The sequence below is a fragment of the Mustela erminea genome, chromosome X (assembly GCF_009829155.1).
Source record: "Mustela erminea isolate mMusErm1 chromosome X, mMusErm1.Pri, whole genome shotgun sequence".
Classification (NCBI taxonomy): domain Eukaryota; kingdom Metazoa; phylum Chordata; class Mammalia; order Carnivora; family Mustelidae; genus Mustela; species Mustela erminea.
In genome coordinates, this window is record NC_045635.1 from 53,325,409 (window position 1) to 53,345,787 (window position 20,379).

Below are 20,379 nucleotides of genomic sequence, written 5' to 3' on the forward strand. Positions count from 1 at the left end.
TGTAGAAAACCTGAAGGTCTCATACGTGAACTCAGCAAAGTCACAGGATATAAAACCAACAAACAGAACATAGTGAAAGGGAGGAAGAACTGAATGGGAAGTCATCAGAGAGGGAGACAAACCATGAGAGACTCTTAACTATAAAGAAAAAAAAAACTGATGGTTGCTGGAGGGGAGATGGGTGTGGGGTAACTGGTATTAAGTAGGGCACTTGATGTGATGAGTACTGGGTGTTATATGCAACTAATGAATTAGTGAACACTACATCTGAAAATAATTATATACTATATGTTGGCTAATTGAATCTAAATTAAAAAAAAACAAGAAAATAGCTGCATTTTAATTTAATTCAATTAGCCAACATATCATTAATTTCAGATGTTGTACTCAGTAATTGACCATAGAGTTGAGGTTCTATTTCTGAGTTCTCTATTTTGTTCATTAATCTAAGGGTGTGCTTTTGTGCTGGTACCATGCTGTCTTGATGATGACAGCTTTGTAGTAGAGCTTGAAGTTAGGCATTGTGATGCCCGCAGCCTTGGTTTTCTTTTTCAACATTCTTCTGGCTATTTGGGATCTTTTCTAGTTCCATACAACTTTTAGGATTATTTGTGCCAGGTCTGTGATAAATGTCGATGGTATTTTCATAGGAATTGCATTGAATGTGTAGATTGCTTTGGGTAACATAAACATTTTAACAATATTCTTCTAATCTATGAGCATGGAATGTTTTCCACTACTTTGTGTCTTCCTCAAATTCTTTCATAAGTGTTCTGTAGTTTACAGAATATAGATCCTTTACCTCTTTCATTAGTTTTCTTCCTAGGTATCTTATGGTTTTTGGTGCTACTGTAAATTAGATCAATTCCTTAATTTTTCTTTCTTCACTCTCATTGTTAGTGCATAGAAATTCAACTGATTTCTGTGCATTGATTTTATATCCTGTCATGATGCTGAATTGCTGTGTAAGTTCTAGCAATTTGGGGGTGGGGTCTTTTGACTTTTTCAGACAAAGTATAATGACATACGACAAAGAGAGAGTTTGACTTCTTTTTTTTTGCAAATTTGAATGCCTTTATTTGAATAATGAAATAAAATATTTATTTTAATGCCTTATTGCTGAGACTAGGACTTCTAGGACTATTTGAACAACAGTGAGGAGAGTGGACATCCCTGTCATGTTCCTGACCTTAGAAGAAAAGTTCTGTTTTTCCCCATTGAAAATGATACTTATGGTGGGCTTTTTGTAGATGGCTTTTATGATATTGAGGTATGCTCCACTTACACTGTGCAGAGTTTTAATCAAGAAAGAATTTCTTGTATATTATCAAATGCCTTTTCTGTATCGAAAGGATCATATAATTCTTTTTTTATTGTGTTATGTTAGACACCATATAATACATCATGAGTTTTTGATGCAGTGTTCCAAGATTCATTGTTTATGTACAACACCCAGTGCTGCATGCAGTACCTGCCCTCCTTAATACCCACCACCAGGCTCACCATCCCCCCACCCACCTCCAGTCTAAAACCCTCAGTTTATTTCTTGGGGGTTGACAGTCCCTCATAGTTCATCTCCCCCTCTGATTTCTCCGAATTCACTTCTCCTTTCCTTCTCCTAATGAACACTGTTATTCCTTATGTTACACAAGTAAGTGAAACCATATGATAATTGACTCTCTCTGCTTGACTTATTTCACTCAACATAATCTCCTCCAGTCCCATCCATGTTGATTTAAAAGTTGGGTATTCATCCTTTCTGATGGCTGAGTAATATTCCATTGTATATATAGACCATATCTTCTTTATCCATTCATCAGTTGAAGGGCATTTCAGTTCTGTCCACGATAATGGAAATTGCTGCTATGAACATTCGGGTACATATGGCCCCTCTCTTCACTACATCTGTATCTTTGGGGTACATATCCAGTAGTATAATTGCTGGGTCATAGAGAAGTTCTATTTTTAATTTCTTAAGGAATCTACACACTGTTTTCCAAAGTGGCTGCACCAATGTGCATTCCCATCAACAGTGTAAGAGGGTTCCCCTTTCTCCACATCCTCTTCAACACTTGTTGTTTACTGTCTTTTATAGACAATTTTGTCCATTTAATGAACATTAATTTTGGCCATTCTAACTGGTGTAAGGTGGTATCTCAATGTGGTTTTTATTTGAATCTCCATAATGGCTAATAATGATGAGCATTTTTTCATGTGTCTGTTAGCCATTTGTATGTATCCTTTGGAGAAGTGTCTGTTTATGCCTTCTGCCCATTGTTTGACATGATTATCTGTTTTTTTGTGCGTTGAGTTTGAGGAGTTCTTTTTTTTTAATATAAATTAAGGGTTTATTACAAAATGTAAAGTGTTAGTTTAATGACTCATTGTCAGTGATTCAAAAAAACAAGGCCATGAGCCCTGGGTGTGACTGGGGGCAAAAGCCAGGCTCAGGAGCGGGCTGACAGGCACTGGTTCACAACCTCCAGCAGGTGGGTATTCGCTAGAGCAGCTGCTACCCATTCCTTATCTGCAAGCAGCTTGTTCACTGCATGCTCCAAGGCATGAGTTCCTGGTGTAGTGTGCACATCCATCTTGAAACGCTGGGGAAGGGATCAAAGAAGCTTGACTTTGATGGACAGACCGATAAGAGTGGCCATGCTGCAGTGTGGAATGGTGGGTGTGAAGGCCACAGCCACCGTACTCTCAGGGTTGCTCACCTGAACCCGGACTTGCTCCACTACGTTCAATTCTTCCAGTGTCAGTGGATGCTCCAGATCATTGATGGAGCGAATCAGTGAAGATCTAGCTCACATCGATGCTGTCTGGAACCTGCTCATCCTCCTCACCAGTGGTCACCGGTAGCCCCCCAGAGTGCTCCTAGATGAGCAGGTTAACGTTCTCCAGGAGGCTGTCCCCCACCCTACTGCCACACACCATCGCGAAACCGCAGCCCGCCGCCCGAGTTTGAGGAGTTCTTTATAGATCTTGGATGTCAGCCCTTTGTCTGTAGTGTCATTTGCAATGTCTTCTCCCATTCTGCAGGTTGCCTCTTTGTTTTTTTGGTTTTGGGGGTTTTTGTTTGTTTGTTTGTTTGTTTTTGTTTTTGTTTTGTTTTGTTTTGGCTGTTTCCTTTGCAGTGAAGAAGTTTGATCTTGATGAAGTCCCAAAAGTTCATTTTCACTTTTCTTTCCCTTGCCTTTGGAGATGTGCATTGAAAGAAGTTGCTGTGGATGATGTTGAGGAGATTACTACCTATGTTCTCCTCTAGGATTTTTGATGGATTCCTGTCTCACACTGAGGTCTTTCAACCATTTTGAGTTTATCATTGTGTATGGTGTAAGAGAATGGTCAAGTTTCATTCTTCTGTATATAGCTCTCCAATTTTTCTAACAGCACTTTTTGAAGAAATTATCTTTTTCCACAGGATTTTGTTGTTCTTATTGAAGATTATTTGACCGTAAAGTTGAGGGTCCATATCTGGGCCATCTACTCTGTTCCATTGGTCTATCTGTCTGTTTTTGTGCCTGTACCATGCCATCTTGGTGGTCACAGCTTTGTAATAATGCTTGAAATCAGGCAACGTGATGTCCCCAGCTTTGTTTTCTTTTTCAATATTTCATTAGTGATTCCATACAGATTTTAATATTGTTTGTTCCAGCACTTTGAAAAATGCCATTGGTATTTTTTTTAAAGATTTTATTTATTTATTTGACAGAGAGAAATCACAAGTAGTCGGAGAGTCAGGCAGAGAGAGAGAGAGGGAAGCAGGCTCCTCGCTGAGCAGAGAGCCCAATGTGGGACTCGATCCCAGGACCCCGAGATCATGACCCGAGCCAAAGGCAGCGGCTTAACCAACTGAGCCACCCAGGCGCCCCATGCCATTGGTATTTTGATCAGGATGGCATTGAAAGTATAGATTTATCTGGGAAGCAAAGACATTTTAACAATGTTTATTCTTCTGATCCATAAGCCTGGTATATTTTTCCATCTTTTTGTGTCATCTTCAATTTTGTTAGTGAGTGTTCTGTTTTCCCTTGAGTATAGATCTTTAACCTTTTTGGTTAGGTTTATTCCAAGGTATCTTACAAATTTTGGTGCCATTGTAAGTGGAATTGATTCTCTAATTTCCCTTTCTACAATTTCATTATTAGTATAAGAAAGCAACTGATTTCTGTGCATTGATTTTGTATCCTGCCACATTACTGAACTGCTGTGTGAGTTCTAGTAATTTGGGGATGGAGGCTTTTGGCTTTTCCACATAAAGTATAATGTCACCTGTGAAGAGAGAATGTTTTACTTCTTCTTTGCCAATTTGAATACATTTTATTTCTCTTTGTCGTCTAACTGCTGTTGGTAGGACTTCTAGTACTATGTTGAACAACAGTGGTGATAGTGGGCATCCTTGTCATGTTCCTGATCTCACTGGGAAGGCTTCTTGTCAGCTTTTGTCGATTGAGAATGATATTTGTTGTGTGCTTTTCATAGATGGTTTTTATGAAGTTGAGGAATATTCCCTCTGTCCCTAAACTGTGAAGAGTTTTAGTCAGGAATAGATGTTGTATCTTGTCAAATGCTTTTTCTGCATCAGTTGAGAGGACCATGTGTTTCTTCTCTCTTCTCATATTGATTTGTGCTATCACATTGATTGTTTTGCAAATATTGAACCACCCTTACATGCCAAGGATAAATTCCACCTTGTCATGGTGGATAATCTTTGTAATGTACAGTTGGATCCTATTAGCTAGGATCTTGTTGAGAATCTTGGCATTCATATTCATCAGGAATATTGGTTTCAAATTCTCCTTTTTGAGAGGGTCTTTGCCTGGTTTGGGGGTCAGGGTAATGCTGGCTTCATAGAAAGAGTCTGGAAGTTTTCCTTCTGTTTCTATTTTTGAAACAGCTTCAGAAGAATAGGTAGTATTTCTTGTTTGAATGTTTGGTAGAATTCCCGAGGGAATCAATCAGGTCCTGGACTCTTGTTTTTTGGAAGGTTTTTGATCACTGCTTCAATATCATTACTAGATATTGGTCTATTCAAGTTGTCAATTTCTTCCTGTTTCAGTCTTGGAAGTTTATAGGTTTCCAGGAATGCATCCATTTCTTCTTGGTTGCTTAACTTATTAGCATATAGCTGTTGATAATAATTTCTGATGATTGTTTCTATTTCCTTGGTGTTAGTCATGATCTCTCCCCTTCCATTAATAATTTTATTAATTTGAGTTCTTTTTTTCTTTTAGATTAGTTTGACCAGTGGTTTATCCATCTTATTAATTTTTTCAAGGAGGCAGCTTCTAGTTTCATTATTATAATTGTTTTATATTAATACATAAATATATAAATAAATAATTTATATTTATATTAATATATTATATATTAAATAAATAATAATTATTATTATCATCATTATTATTATGTGTTGTATTGTATCTCTGGTTTCTAACTCATTGATCTCTGCTCTAATCTTAATTATTTCCCTTCTTGTACATGGGTTGGCTCTCACTTCTGCCCTTAGAGATACTATGTTGCCACTAATGGTCTTCTCCACCTTAGCCCGTGTCTAGTTAACTGTTACCCCGATTCTATTTGTGACATATTGTTTATGTCCATATTCAGTAGTTCTGTGGAAGAGTTCTCAGTCTCTGGATTTTCCCTTTGTTGGGTGTTCTTCCTCCTAGTCATTCTGGTGAGAAGTGGTTGAGGTTATTTAAAGTTGAAAATATCAAGTACAATCCAGGCAAGGTGCACCCTGGAAAGTTTTGGAGCAATGGGAAGTCACTGGGGTGGGGGAGGTGAAGGAAAAAAAGAAAAAGAGAGAAAAAAAAAAGAGAAACCCCAGCCCAATTGAGCCCTAAATGTAAGATTTATAAAGTAGAAAAACAAAAATGAACAAATAAAAAGACCATCAAAGAAAAAAAAGAAAAAAACCCTGCCAAAATGAACTCCAAGAATAAGATCTATAAAGTACAAAAACAAAAACAAAGACACTAAAACACTGACAAAAGAATAAGATGGGAAGTTTGTTCTAAAACATCGATGTGAGTGAGGAAGTTTATTTCAGTTCTTCCTAGGTGTATCTTGTTATCTTTGTTAAAGGACTCAACTTTCTGACGATACAGGGAAATTAAAACTGGTGTGTATATATACACACACATACACACACACACACACACCGTATTGAATAGGGAAAAAGGACTACCTATCTATCTATATCTATTTCTATATCTATATCTGTAATCTTTATAAAAGAAAAAAACCAAAAATGTATGTATGAAAATGTTCAAGTTAAAAAGTTACTATGGAATATGTTGTATTGAATATCTAGTTGAAATGGTAAGTAGGTAAAAATAAATAAAAGAACAAGAGACATGAGAACGAATTTTCAAAAGAGAGAGAGAAGTTGTATCTACAAAATATACACCCTTTGGGGCAATACCAGGAGCTTAATATTTATTTTCTCCTGATATTGGGGTTTTACAGTTTTATGGGGACTTTGTGGTGGTTGTCTTCTTGTTCTTTTGGCTTGGCTTCTGGGAGAGGGGCCTGCTGCATTGTTTTTCAGTCAATCATGCTTGGGCTGAGTTGCCCTACCCCCTATAACAAGGGGCTGGGCTCTGTGGCAACCGGTTTTTCAGGATTTTGTTCTCTGGAGGTTTTTGTTCTTTGGCACCTTTTTAGACGGTCAGAGCAAAGTAAACTGTCTGCACCCAGACTTCTGCCTCAAAGAAAAGCCATAATCTGCTCCCCTCTGAATAGTCCAGAACACACAGAGTCCTCCTCTGAAAACTCTGTTGAACACTGCAACCTCCCAAAGATGGTGTGCACCCTTAGCCACCATCTCATTGATTGCCCAAGGACCCCGGTTGTCTCTGTATCTCCATGATACCAAAACCAGGAGTGATACTGGTTCTGGGTAGTAGTGGAGGCAGCAGAGGCGGCTATTATGGCCACAGACCCAGGGACCAACAACTGCAGCCTGTGCTGGGCTCTCTCAGGCATGGGCAGGCACTGGTTGTGGCCATCCTGAGACTGTGCTCTTAAGTCTGCACCTGCAACAGCCCGATCCCAACAATTGTCCCTTATGTCCCTTTGTGCTTTTATCCAGTCTCCAAGTTAATGCTGGTCCCCAAGCACGGGGCACTTTCATATTGGGGTATTACTTTCTGAGGGTCACTTCTGGTAGCTCCCTCCCCATTCTGTTTATCTTCCTATAGTAGTCCATGCACTCCCAACTCTGTACCTCTCCACTGATGATCTTCTGCCCCCATCGAGATCCAGAAGTGCATAATCTTATATCTCAGGCTGATTTCATGGGTGTTCAGAGTGCTCTGGTAGATATTTAGCTCAATGGGGAATGGTTGAAATAGGGTCTCCTACTCCTCAACCATCTTGTCCCTCCTTCCTTGAGAGAATCATATAATTCTTGTTCTTTCTTCTATGACTGTGATGTATCATGTTGATTGATTTGCAAATGCTGAACCACCCTTGCACTACAGGAATAAATTCCACTTGGTTCTAGTGAATAATCCTTTTTTTTTTTTAAAGATTTTATTTATTTATTTATTTGACAGACAGAAATCACAAGTAGGCAGAGAGGCAGGCAGAGAGAGAGTTGGGAGGAAGCAGGCTCCCTGCTGATTAGAGAGCCCTATGCGGGGCTTGATCTCAGGACCCTGGGATCACGTCCTGAGCCGAAGGCAAAGGCTTTAACCCACTGAGCCACCCAGGCGCCCCAGTGAATAATCCTTTTAATGTACTGTTGGTTCCTATTGTCTAGGACCTTGGGGAGAATTTTGGCTTCCGTGTTCATCAAGGATATTGGTCTGTAATCTTTTTAAATTTTTTTTTGTTTTATTATGTTAGTCACCATACAGTACGTCATTAGTTGTTTTGTTTTGTTTTGTTTTTTAATTTCCTTTCAGTATTCCAGAATTCATTGTTTAGGCACCACTCCCAATGCTCCATGAAATATGTGCCCTCCATAATACCCACCACCAGGCTCACCCAACCTCTCACCCCCCTCCCCTCCAAAGCCCTGTTTGTTTCTCAGAGTCCACGGTCTCTCACGGTTCATTTCTCCCTCCAATTTCCCCCAATTCACTTCTCTTCTCCATCTCTCCATGTCCTCCGTGTTATTCCTTATGCTCCACAAATAAGTAAAACCATATGAAAATTGACTCTCTCTGCTTGAATTATTTCACTCAGGATTATCTCCTCCAGTCCCGTCCATGTTGAAACAAAAGTTATGTATTCCTCCTTTCTGATGGAGGCATAATGCTCCATTATATATATGGACTGTATCCTCTTTATCCATTCATCTGTTGAAGGGCATCTTGGTTCTTTCCACAGTTTGGCGACTGTGGCCATTGCTGCTTTGAACATTGGGGTACAGATGGCCCTTCTTTTCACTACAACTGTATCTTTGGGGTAAAAAGAGCATATTTACACATCATAGTGTATTATAATATTTGCCCTATAGTATTTATAGTATATTATAGTATTTACACTACCCAGTAGTGCAACTGAAGGGTCATAGGGTAGCCTCTATTTTTAATTTCTTAAGGAATCTACACACTGTTTCCCAAAGTGGCTGCACCAACTTGCATTCCCACCAACAGTGTAAGAAGGTTCCCCTTTCTCCACATCCTCTCCAACACATGCTGTTTACTATCTTGTTAATTTTGGCCATTCTAACTTATGTAAGGTGGTATCTCAATGTGGTTTTGATTTGAATCTCCCTGATGGCTAGTGATGATGAACATTTTTTTCATGTGTCTGTTAGCCATTTGTGTCTCCACTTTGAAGAAGTGTCTGTCCATGTCTTCTGCCCATTGTGTGACATGATTATCTGTTTTGTGTGTGTTGAGTTTGAGGAGTTCTTTATAGCTCTTGGATATCAGCCCTTTGTCTGTATTGTCATTTGTGAATATCTTCTCCCATTCCTTGGGTTGCCTCTTTGTTTTGTTGACTGTTTCCTTTGCTGTGCAGAAGCTTTTGATCTTGATGAAGTCCCAAAAGTTCATTTTTGCTTTTGTTTCCTTTGCCTTTGGAGACATATCTTTTTTTTTTTTTAAGATTTTATTTATTTGACAGAGAGAGATCACAAGTATGCAAAGACGCAAGCAGAGAGAGAGAGAGAGAGAGGGAGGGAGAGAGGGAGGAGGAAGCAGGATCCCTGCCTAGCAGAGAGCCCAATGTGGGACTCGATCCCAAGACCCTGAGATCGTGACCTGAGCTGAAGGCTTAACCCACTGAGCCACCCAGGCAGCCCTGGAGACATGTATTGAAAAAAGTTGCTGTGACTGATGTCAAAGAGGTTACTGCCTATGTTCTCTAGGATTCTGATGGATTTCTGCCTCACCTTGAGGTCTTTTATCCATTTCGAGTTTATCTTTGTGTATGGTGTAACAGAATGGTTAAGTTTCATTCTTCTACATATAGCTGTCCAATGTTCCCAGCACCATTTATTGAAGAGACTCTCTTTTCCACAAGATATTTTTTCCTGCTTTTCAAAGATTATTTGACCATAAAGTTGAGCATCTATATCTGGGCTCTCTACTCTGTTCCACTGGTCTATGTGTCTGTTTTTGTGCCAGTACCATGCTGTCTTAGTGATCACAGCTTTGTAGTTTGGTATTGGTTGAGCCCTGATTTGTGACCCAATATGGGATCTATTCTGGAGAATGTTCCATGTGCTTTTGAGAAAAATATGTATTCTGTAGTTTTAGGATGGCATGTTCTGTATATAACTATGAGGTCGATCTGTTCCAGTGTGTCATTCAAAGCCCTTGCTTTTCTTGTTGCTTTTGTGCTGAGATGATCTGTCCATTGTTGTGAGTGAGGTATTGAAGATCCCAACTATTATTGCTTTATTATCAATGTTTCTTTACTTTGGGTATTAATTGGTTGATATAATTGGCTATTCCCACATTGGAAGCATAGATATTTACGATTGTTGGGTCTTCTGATTAGTTAAACTCTTTGAGTATGGTACAGTGTCTCTCTATGTCTCTTACTACAGTTTTTGGTTTAAAAATCCAATTTGTCTGATAAAAGGATTGCTACCCCAGCTCTCTCTCTCTCTCTCTTTTTTTTTTACTAGTATAATTTTTATTTTTATTTTGTTTTTATTTTTTTATTTCTTTTCTGTGTAACAGTATTCATTGTTTTTGCACCACACCCAGTGCTCCATGCATTCTGTGCCCTTTCTAATACCCACCACCTGGTTCGCCCAACCTCCCACCCTCTGCTCCTTCAAAACCCTGATTGTTTTTCAGAGTCCATTGTCTCTCATGGTTCACCTCCCCTTCCAATTTCCCTCAACTCCCTTCTCCTCTCCATCTCCCCTTGTCCTCCATGCTATTTGTTATGCTACACAAATAAGTAAAACCATATGATAATTGACTCTGCTTGACTTATTTCACTCAGCATAATCTCCTCCAGTCCCATCCATGTTGCTACAAAAGTTGGGTATTCATCCTTTCTGATGGATGCATAATATACCCAAGCTCTCTTTTGAGGTCAGTTATGATAAATGGTTTGCCATCCCCTCACCTTTAATCTGGTGGTGTCCTTAGTTTCAAAATGGGTCTCTTTTAGACAGTATATGGAAAGGTCTTGCTATTTATTTATTTAGTTAGTTTCAGCATAACAGTATTCATTATTTTTGCACCACACCCAGTGCTCCATGCAATCCATGCCCTCTATAATACCCACCACTTTGTACCCCGACCTCCCACCCCTGACCCCTTCAAAACCCTCAGATTGTTTTTCAGAGTCCATAGTCTTTCATGGTCTTGCTTTTTTTTTTTTTTAATCCAATCTGATACCCTATGTCTCTCAATTGGAGCATTTAGCTGATTTACATTCAGAGTAACTACTGAAAGACACTAATGTAGTGCCATTGTATTGCCTAGAAAGTCCCTATTTCTGTAGATTGTCTCTTTTATTTTCTGGTCTATGTTACTATTGGTGTCTCTCTTCTCTTACTGGATCTCCTCCAATATTTCTTGCATGGCTGGCTTAGTTGTCACATATTCTTTCAGTTACTGTTTATCCTGGAAGTTCTTTTTCTCTTCTTCATTCTGAATGACAGCCTTGCTGGATAAAGTAATCTTGACTGCATGTTCTTCTCATTTAATACCCTGAATATATCTTACTAGCCCTTTCTGGCCTGTCAAGTTCCTGTGGATAGGTTTGATGTTGTTATGATATTCCTTCCTTCATATGTAAGGAATCTCCTTGCCCTAGTTGCTCTCAGGATAATTTCTTTGGCTCTAAGGTTTGCAAACTTCACTATTTTCTGTTGGGGTGTTGATCTGTTTTTTATTAATTTTGGGAGGGGTCCTTTTTGCCTTTTGAACATGAATGTTTGTTTCCTTTCCCAAAGGAAGGAAGGTTCTCAGCCATGATTTCCAAAAATATACCTTCCAACCCTCTCTCTCTCCACTCTTTCTTGGATCCCAGTGATTCTGACATTCATACTTTTCAAGGCATCATTAAATTTTCTATGTCTCTCTTCACATTCAGTTTTTTTTCTCTTTTCCTCAGCTTCCTTCCTTTTCCTCAGCCTGTGCTCTAGATCACTTATTCTCTCATCCACCTCATTGACCTTAGCTGTTAGAGCATAAAATTTAGACTGCATCTCACTGAAAGCATTTTTAAGTTTGGCCTGATTAGATCTCATTTCCACCCTTAGAGTTTCTATATTGTCATGTAGGCTTTTTTCAAACCTAGCTATTAACTTTGTAATTGCTATCCTGAATTCTATCAGCAACATCTTGTTGTAAGTTCATTCTTCTAGTCATTCTTTCCAAGGAAGGATGGGTGAGTGGACAAACAGAATCCAAAATATCAACCACAACCTAAGAAAAGTGGACCCTAGAAAAGTTCTGAAGTAGTTGGAAGTCACCACAGAAAAGCAAACAAAGCCAAAATGAATGGAACAATAAAAAAGAGGTGGGGGGAGAGAGAGACTATAATCTCACAAAGTGGACAAAGCGGGGTGATCTACTTGTTTCTGATTGAATTTTGATCTGTGTTAGATGTTATTTGCCAAAATTGAAAAAGAAAATTATGTATATATTTAATATTGAATAGAGTGAAAAAAAGACTAGAATGTGGCATAATCTATAAAATGTGGATGTGAAAAAAGGTTAAAGGGTGACTTAAAAACATAAATTGGTAAAATAAGAATCTAGTTGAGATGGGAAAAAAGTAAAAAAAAAAAAAAAAAGAAAAGGAAACACCTGGAGCTCAATATATTAATTTCCCCTAGTGCTTGAATTTTATAGTCCTATGGGATCTATAAGCTTGTCATTCATATGCTCTTCCCATCAGTCTTCTGAGGGGAGAATCCTGCTCTTCTGCTTCTCAGATTTCTTTGCCTGGGCAGCGGTTCCCCACCCCTTGTCAGGGGAATGGGCTCAAGGTGAGCTGGTGGTGGGTTTTTTTGTTTGTTTTGTTTTGTTTTGTTTTGTTTTTTTCCCCTAATGGCTTTCTGTGCCTCCTCAGTGGTTCAGAGCAAAAATGGCCATGCTCGAATCTCTGGGCCAGAGACATAATATGGCAGTTCCCTTTCTTCAATAAATCATTTCTAGGTTAAACTCTTTCCACTTTTGTGTGCATGCACTAAACCCATAGACTCTCGCTCTTCACCCCCACTACATTTCTCCCAATGGGGTATCCCAGGGGCCCATAACTGACACTTTGCTTTGTGTCTTTTTGACTACAAGCAGTTGTGGGTTCGTGAGTACACCATGTTTTGCTGTTCCTAGGTCATGGTGAGTGCCATCCTACTGTCCTTTTCTGGGCCACCTCTACTCTGGGAGCTGTTACCCAATGTGAGAGCAACTATTTCATCTTTCCCAGGGGATGTTTAACAGCCTGTATATTCCAGTCCTTTTCAGGATGCTCAGGCAAAGAGGAATCTCTCTACCAGTCCACTCATGGTTTATGGCAACCAGAGCTGAGAGTCCCTTCTGGGCTCACTGACCATTACAAATTTCCCTGATCCACTGCTTGGGCATTCTATCAGATCAGGCACCCCCATTCTTTCTGTGTATCCTGGGATCCTGACACCACAATGGCCCATCCAGAATTCTGCAATTTTCATTCTCTGGACCCCTTTCAGAAAAGGATGTCTCTCACTGGAGAAGATTTCTAAGTGTTCTGATTTCACTTTCCGGTAGCTGGCTTATGGAGGCTCCCTCCTCCTTCCATTTATCTTCCAATATTTCCCCACAGATTCATGATTCTGCATCTTCTACCTTGCAAAAAGTTGTTATTCTTCTGCATTTCGAGTTCCAGATATATTTTCTTACATCTTAGGTTGAACTTGTGTGTATGTTCAGATTGGTTTTATATATATCCAGCTATATTCCAGGGACCAGATCAAATGAGGTCCCCTACTCTGCTGCCATCTTGCTTAGAATCAACCCCCATGACTTTCTTTTATTAACTTTTTTATAGCTTTCAGTATGCAAATCTTTCACCACTTGGGTTAAAATTCTCAGTATTTTATTAATTTTAATGCTTTTGAAAGTGAATTTTTAAAAATTTCTTTTCCAGTTTATTGTTAGATTCCAGAAACAACTAACTTTTTATGTTTATTCTGTATCCTGCACCTTTGCCAAATTTGTTTATCAGTTCTAATAAAATCTTTAGGATTTTCTACATATAAGAGTATGTCACCTTCACTGGAAGAGATTATGCTGAATGAAATAAGTCAAGCAGAGTGAGTCAATTTTCATATGGCTTCACTTATTTGTGGAGCATAACAAATATCATGGAGGACAAGGGGTGTTAGAGAGGAGAAGGGAATTGGGGTAAATTGGAAGGGGAGGTGAATCATGAGAGACTATGGACTCTGAAAAACAATCTGAGGGGTTTGAAGTGGTGGGGGGGTGGGAGGTTGGGGTACCAGGTGGTGAGTATTATAGAGGGCACGGATTGCATGGAGTACTGCGTGTGGTGAAAAAATTTTAACCCCAAATTTTTAAAAATCCAGAATAGATAAACAATATAAAAATAAATCTATCAAAGCATACCACTACAGAAAAAACAAACAAGCAAACATTAAATCTCAAAGACAGTCCGAGAGGAAAAAAAACAAAGTAACTAGAAAACAATCAGAAAATAATGAATAAAACTAAAAGCTTTTCTGTCAATGACAAGGAAAAAGACATGAATCCCAATTTTCATTATTTCTATTCAGTACAGTACTAGAAATCTTATCCAGAGCAATTAAGCATGAAAAAGAATTAAAAAAATTCCAATCGAAAAGGAAGAGGTGAAATCGTCTCTGTTTGCAGATGACATGATCTCATAGAAAGGAAACCTCTTATAATGAAAAAAAAATAAATGCAGTAAATTTGCAGGATATGAAGTTAACATAGGAAATTCAGTTGTATATCTATAGAGCAACCACACAATATCTGAAAAAGAAAGTATGGCAACAACACCATTTGTATCAGTATAACAACAATAAAATAGAAATCAATTTAACCAAGAAAGTAAGAGATCTGTACCCTGAAAGTTATAAAACCCTGGATAAAGAAATTTAGTAAGACACAACAAAATATGTAAAGCTATCCTGTGTTCATGAATAAGAATTAGAATTATTAAAATGTCCATGCTACCCAAAGCAATCTAGAGATCAATGCAATCTCTACTAAATTCCAGTGGCATTTTTAATAGAAATATTTATTTTAAATTCCAGAAATTCATGTAGAACCACAAAAGACCAAAGAAGTGAAAACAGTCCTGAGCAAAAACAGCAACATGGTCACTATAGTTATCACTGCTTTATGTATATTTGAAGAGAGTAAGACAGTAAATTTTAAAAGTTTTCATCATGGGGGAAAATAACTATTGTGATGGATGTTAATTTACTGTGGTAATTATTTCAAAATAAATGTAAATGAAGTTTTTATGTTGTCACTTGAAATTTACACAGTGCTGTACATCAATTTTATCTCAGTAAAAAATTAGTATAAAAATTAATAACAGAACTACCATATGATTCAGCTATCCCTCTTCTGGGTATATACCAAAATGAAAACAAATTAGTATCTCATAGAAATATTTGCCCTCCCATGTTCATTGTAGTATTATTCACAATAGTCAATATATAAAAACAACTCAAGTGTCTGTCAATAGAAGCATATATATATATATATATATATATATATAATGTAAACATGTACACAAGGAAATATTATTTAGCCATTAGAAGGAAGTTAATCCTACCATTTGTGAAAACATGAATAAACCTTGAGGACATTATGTTAAATGAAATAAGACAGAAAATTAAGATACTATATGATCTCATATGTAGAATCTAAAATTTGTAAAAAGTTGAACTCAGAAGCAGATTAAAATGGTAGTTACCAGAGACTGAGTGATGGGATAAAGGATAGATACTGTCATATGTTAAAAACAGTAGTTATGTAGGATCAACAAGTCTAGTGAACTAATGTGTGGGAATGCTGACTGTGCAAAATAATTCTATATTGCACAATGGCAATATACCATGAGTGTAGACTCCAGGTAATCTCATCACACACACACACACAAAAATGGTAACTATGTGAGATGACATGTATATCAAATAATCAAGTTGTATATCTTAAATATATATAATTTTTATTTAAAATGCACATTTTTTTTCATAGCAATTTTTATTAACATATAATGCATTATTAGTTTCAGGGGTACAGGTCTGTGATTCATCAGTCTTACGCAATTCACAGCATTCACCATAGCACATACCCTCCCCAATGTCCGTCACTCAGCCACCCCATCCCTCTCATCCACTTCCCTTCCAGCAATCCTCAGTTTGTTTCCTGAGATTGAGTCTCTTATGGTTTGTCTCCATCCCTTGTCCCATCTTGTTTCATTTTTCCCTCTCTTTCCCACATGACCATCCATCCTGCCTCTTAAATTCCTCATATCACAGAGATAATATGATAGTTCTCTTTCTCTGATTGACTTATTTTGCTTAGTGTAATACCCTCCAGTTCCATCCACGTCATTGAAAATGGCAAGATTTTGGGTTTTCTGATGGCTGCATAGTATTCTTATATCTTTATCCATTCATCTGTTGATGGACATCTAGGCTCTTTCCATAGTTTGGCTATTGTGAACATTTCTACTATAAACATTCGGATGCACATGCCCCTTCAGATCACCACATTTGTATCTTTAGGGTAGATACCCTGTAGTGCAATTGATGGGTCATATAGGGTGACTCAGTTTTCAACTCTTTGAGGAACCTCCAGACTGTTTTCCAGAGTGGCTGCACCATCTTGAAACCCCAGCAACAGTGTAGGAGCACCTGTCTCTGCATCCTCACCAACACCTGTCATTTCCTGACTGGTTAATTTTAGCCATTTTGACTGATGTGAGGCAGTATCTCACTGTGGTTTTGATTTGTATCTCCCTGATGCTGAGGGATGTTGAGCACGTTTTCGTGTGTCTCTTGGACATTTGGAAATCTTTTTTGCATGAATGTCTGTTCATGTCTTCTGCCCATTTTTTTTTATAAATTAATTTATTTATTTTCAGAAAAACAGTATTCATTATTTTTTCACCACACCCAGTGCTCCATGAAATCCGTGCCCTCCATAATACACACCACCCGGAACCCCAACCTCACACCACCCCCCCGCCACTTCAAACCCCTCAGATTGTTTTTCGGAGTCCATAGTCTCTCATGGTTCACCTCCCTTTCCAATTTCTCCCAACTCCATTCTCCTCTCTAACACCCCCTGTCCTCCATGCTATTTGTTATGCTCCACAAATAAGTGAGACCATATGATAATTGACTCTCTCTGCTTGACTTATTTCACTCAGCATAATCTCTTTCAGTCCCGTCCATGTTTCTACAAAAGTTGGGTATTCGTCCTTTCTGATGGAGGCATAATACTCCATAGTGTATATGGACCACATCTTCCTTATCCATTTGTCTGTTGAAGGGCATCTTGGTTCTTTCCACAGTTTGGCGACCGTGGCCATTGCTGCTATAAACATTGGGGTACAGATGGCCCTTCTTTTCACAACATCTGTATCTTTGGGATAAATACCCAGTAGTGCAATTGCAGGGTCATAGGGAAGCTCTATTTTTAATTTCTTGAGGAATCTCCACACTATTCTCCAAAGAGGCTGCACCAACTTGCATTCCCACCAACAGTGTAAGAGGGTTCCCCTTTCTCCACATCCTCTCCAACACATGTTGTTTCCTGTTTTGTTAATTCTGGCCATTCTAACTGGTGTAAGGTGATATCTCAATGTGGTTTTAATTTGAATCTCCCTGAGGGCTAGTGATGATGAACATGTCTTCTGCCCATTTATTGATTGGATTGTTCTTTGGGTGTTGAGTTTGATAAGTTCTTTATAGATTTTGGGTACTAGCCCCTTATTTGATGTGTCATTTGCAAATATTTCTCTAAAAGGAACTGAAATCCTGATACATATTACAACATGAATTAGCTTCAAAGAAAGTAAGCTAAGTAAGCTAAGCCAGACCCAGAAGGACAAATACTGTGTGCTTCCAGTTATATGAGGTAATTTGTGTAGCCAAAAGTAGAAAGTAGAACAGTGGTTACTGAGGTTTGAGGAAGATAGGAATGGGATGGAGAGTTATTATTTAATGGATACATTGTTTCAATATGGAATGATTAAAAAAAGGTCTCTAAATGGATAGTGATGGTAGTTGCAAAACAATGTGAATGTACTAGAGACAATTGAACTGTTTAAATTGAACATGTAAAAATAATTAAAATGGTATTTTTATTGTGTGTATTTTCCCTTAATTAATGTACTAACATTAGAAGTCTCTTAGAAAAATTTTTTAAAGATTTTATTTATTTGTCAGAGAGAGAGAGGGAGAGGAAGAGAGAGTGCACAAGTAGCAGGAGTGACAGACAGAGGAAGAAGCAGGCTCCCATTGAGCAAGGAGCTCAGTGTTAGACACGATCCCAGGAACCTGAAATCATGATCTGAGCCAAAGGCAGATGCTTAATCAACTGAGTCACTCAGGTGACCCTAAGTCTTTTAGGAAACTTAACTCAACAGTTGTAATAAAAAGAAAACCACAGGGACATGTGAGTGGCCCAGTCGGTTAAACATCTCCTTTAGCTCAGGTCATGATCCCAGGACCTGGGATCCAGCTCCATGTGCAGGGTCCTTGCTCACTGGGGAGCCTCCTTCTAAATCGCTCTCTACTCCTCACCCTACTTGTGGTCTCTCTGACTTTGCCAAATAAAGAAATAAAATCATATTTAAAATTTAATTTTATTTTTGCAGATTCATTGTTTATGCACCACACCCAGTGCTCCATGCAATATGTGCCATCCTTAATACTCACGACCAGGTTCATATATCCCCTCACCCCTCTAACCTCCAAAACCTTCAGTTTTCGTCTCAGAGTCCACAGTCTCTCATGGTTCATCTCCCCCTCCAATTGCCCTCAATTGACTTTTCCTTTCCTTCTCCTAATGCCCTCTGTTACTCCTTATGCTCCACAAGTAAGTGAAACCATAAGATAATTGACTCTCTCTGCTTGACTTATTTCACACAGCATGATCTACTTCAGTCTTGTCCATGTTGATACAAAAGTTGGGTATTCATCCTTTCTGATGGAGACATAATACTCCATTGTAAATATGGACCATATCTTTATCCACTCGTCTTTTGAAGGGCATCTTGGCTCTTTTACAGTTTGGCGACTGTGGCCATTGTTGCTATGAACACTGCAATACAGAAGTCCCTTCTTTTCACTACATCTGTATCTATGGGGTAAATACCCAGTAGTGCAATTGGAGGGTCAAAAGGTAGGCTCTATTTTTCAATTTCTTAAGGAATCTACACACTGTTTTCCTAAGTGGCTGCACCAACTCGCATTCCCATAAACAGTGTAAGAGGGTTCCCCTTTCTCCACATTCTCTCCAACACACATTGTTTACAGTTTGTTAATTTTGGTCATTCTAACTGCTATAAGGTGGTATTTCCAATGTGGTATTGATTTGAATCTCCCTGACGGTTAATGATGATGAACATTTTTTCATGTGTCTGTTAGCCATTTGTATGTCTTCATTGGAGTAGTGTCTGTTCATATCTTCTGCCCATTGTGTGATGTGATTATCTGTTTTGCATGTGTTGAGTTTGAAGAATTCTTTATAGATCTTGGATATCAGCCCTTTGTCTGTACTGTCATCTGTGAATATCTTCTCCCATTCCGTGGGTTGCCTCTTTGTTTTGTTGACTGTTTCCTTTGCTGTGCAGAAGCTTTTGATCTTGATGAAGTCCAAAAGTTCATTTTCGCTTTTGTTTCCTTTCCCTTTGGAGACATATCTTGAAAGAAGTTGCTGTGGTTGATGTCGAAGAGGTTTCTGCCTATGTGCTCCTCTAGGATTCTGATGGATTCCTGCCTCACATTGAGATATTTTATCCATTTGAGTTTATCTTTGTGTATGGTGTAAGATTCATTCTTCTAAACACAGCTGTCCAATTTTCCAAGCACCATTTATTGAAGAGACTGTCTTTTTTCCACTGGATATTTTTCCCTGCTTTGTTAAAGATTATTTGACAATAGAGTTGAGGGTCCATTTCTGGGCTCTCTACACTGTTCCACTGGTCTATGTGTCTGTTTTTGTGCCAGTACCATGCTGTCTTGGTGATCACAGCTTTGTAGTAAAGCTTGAAATCGGGCAATGTGATGCCCCCAGTTTCATTTTTCTTTTTCAACATTTCCTTAGTAATGCAGGGTCTCTTCTGGTTCCATCCAAATTTTAGTATTGTTTGTTCCAGCACTTTGAAAAATGCCACTGGTATTTGATCGGGATGACATTGAAAGTATAGATTGCTTTAGGCAGTATAGACTTTTTAACAGTGTTTATTCTTCTGATTCATGAGCATGGACTGCTTTTCCATCCTTTTGTGTCTTCAGTTTCTTTCATGAGTGTTCTGTAGTTCCTTGAGTACAGATCCTTTACCTCTTTGGTTAGGTTTATTACCAGGTATCTTATGGTTCTTGGTGGTATAGTAAATGGAATAGATTCTCTAATTTCCCTTTCTATATTTTTATTTTAATGTATAATGAAGCAACTGGTTTCTGTGCATTGATTTTGTATCCTGCCACATTACTGAATTGCTGTATGAGTTTTAGTAGTTTGTGTGTGAAGTCTTTTGGGTTTTCCATTTAAAGTGTCACATCATCTGTGAAGAGAGAGAGCTTGACTTCTTTGCCAATTTGAATACCTTTTCTTTCTTTTTGTTTTCTGAACGCTGTTCCTAGGACATCTAGTACTATGATGAACAACAGTGATGAGAGTGGGCATCCTTGTAAGTGTTCCTGATCTCAAAGGGAAGGCTGTTAGCTTT

The 20,379-nt window shown here is 38.4% G+C and overlaps 1 protein-coding gene and 1 pseudogene across 5 annotated transcripts in view; one reads left to right on the plus strand and one right to left on the minus strand.

Moving 5' to 3' along the window:
- Positions 1 to 20,379, plus strand: part of ZC3H12B (zinc finger CCCH-type containing 12B) — a 624,873-nt gene that overhangs the window by 329,308 nt on the left and 275,186 nt on the right. The window lies entirely within an intron of this gene.
- On the minus strand, positions 2,389 to 2,937 carry LOC116582431 (annotated as a pseudogene).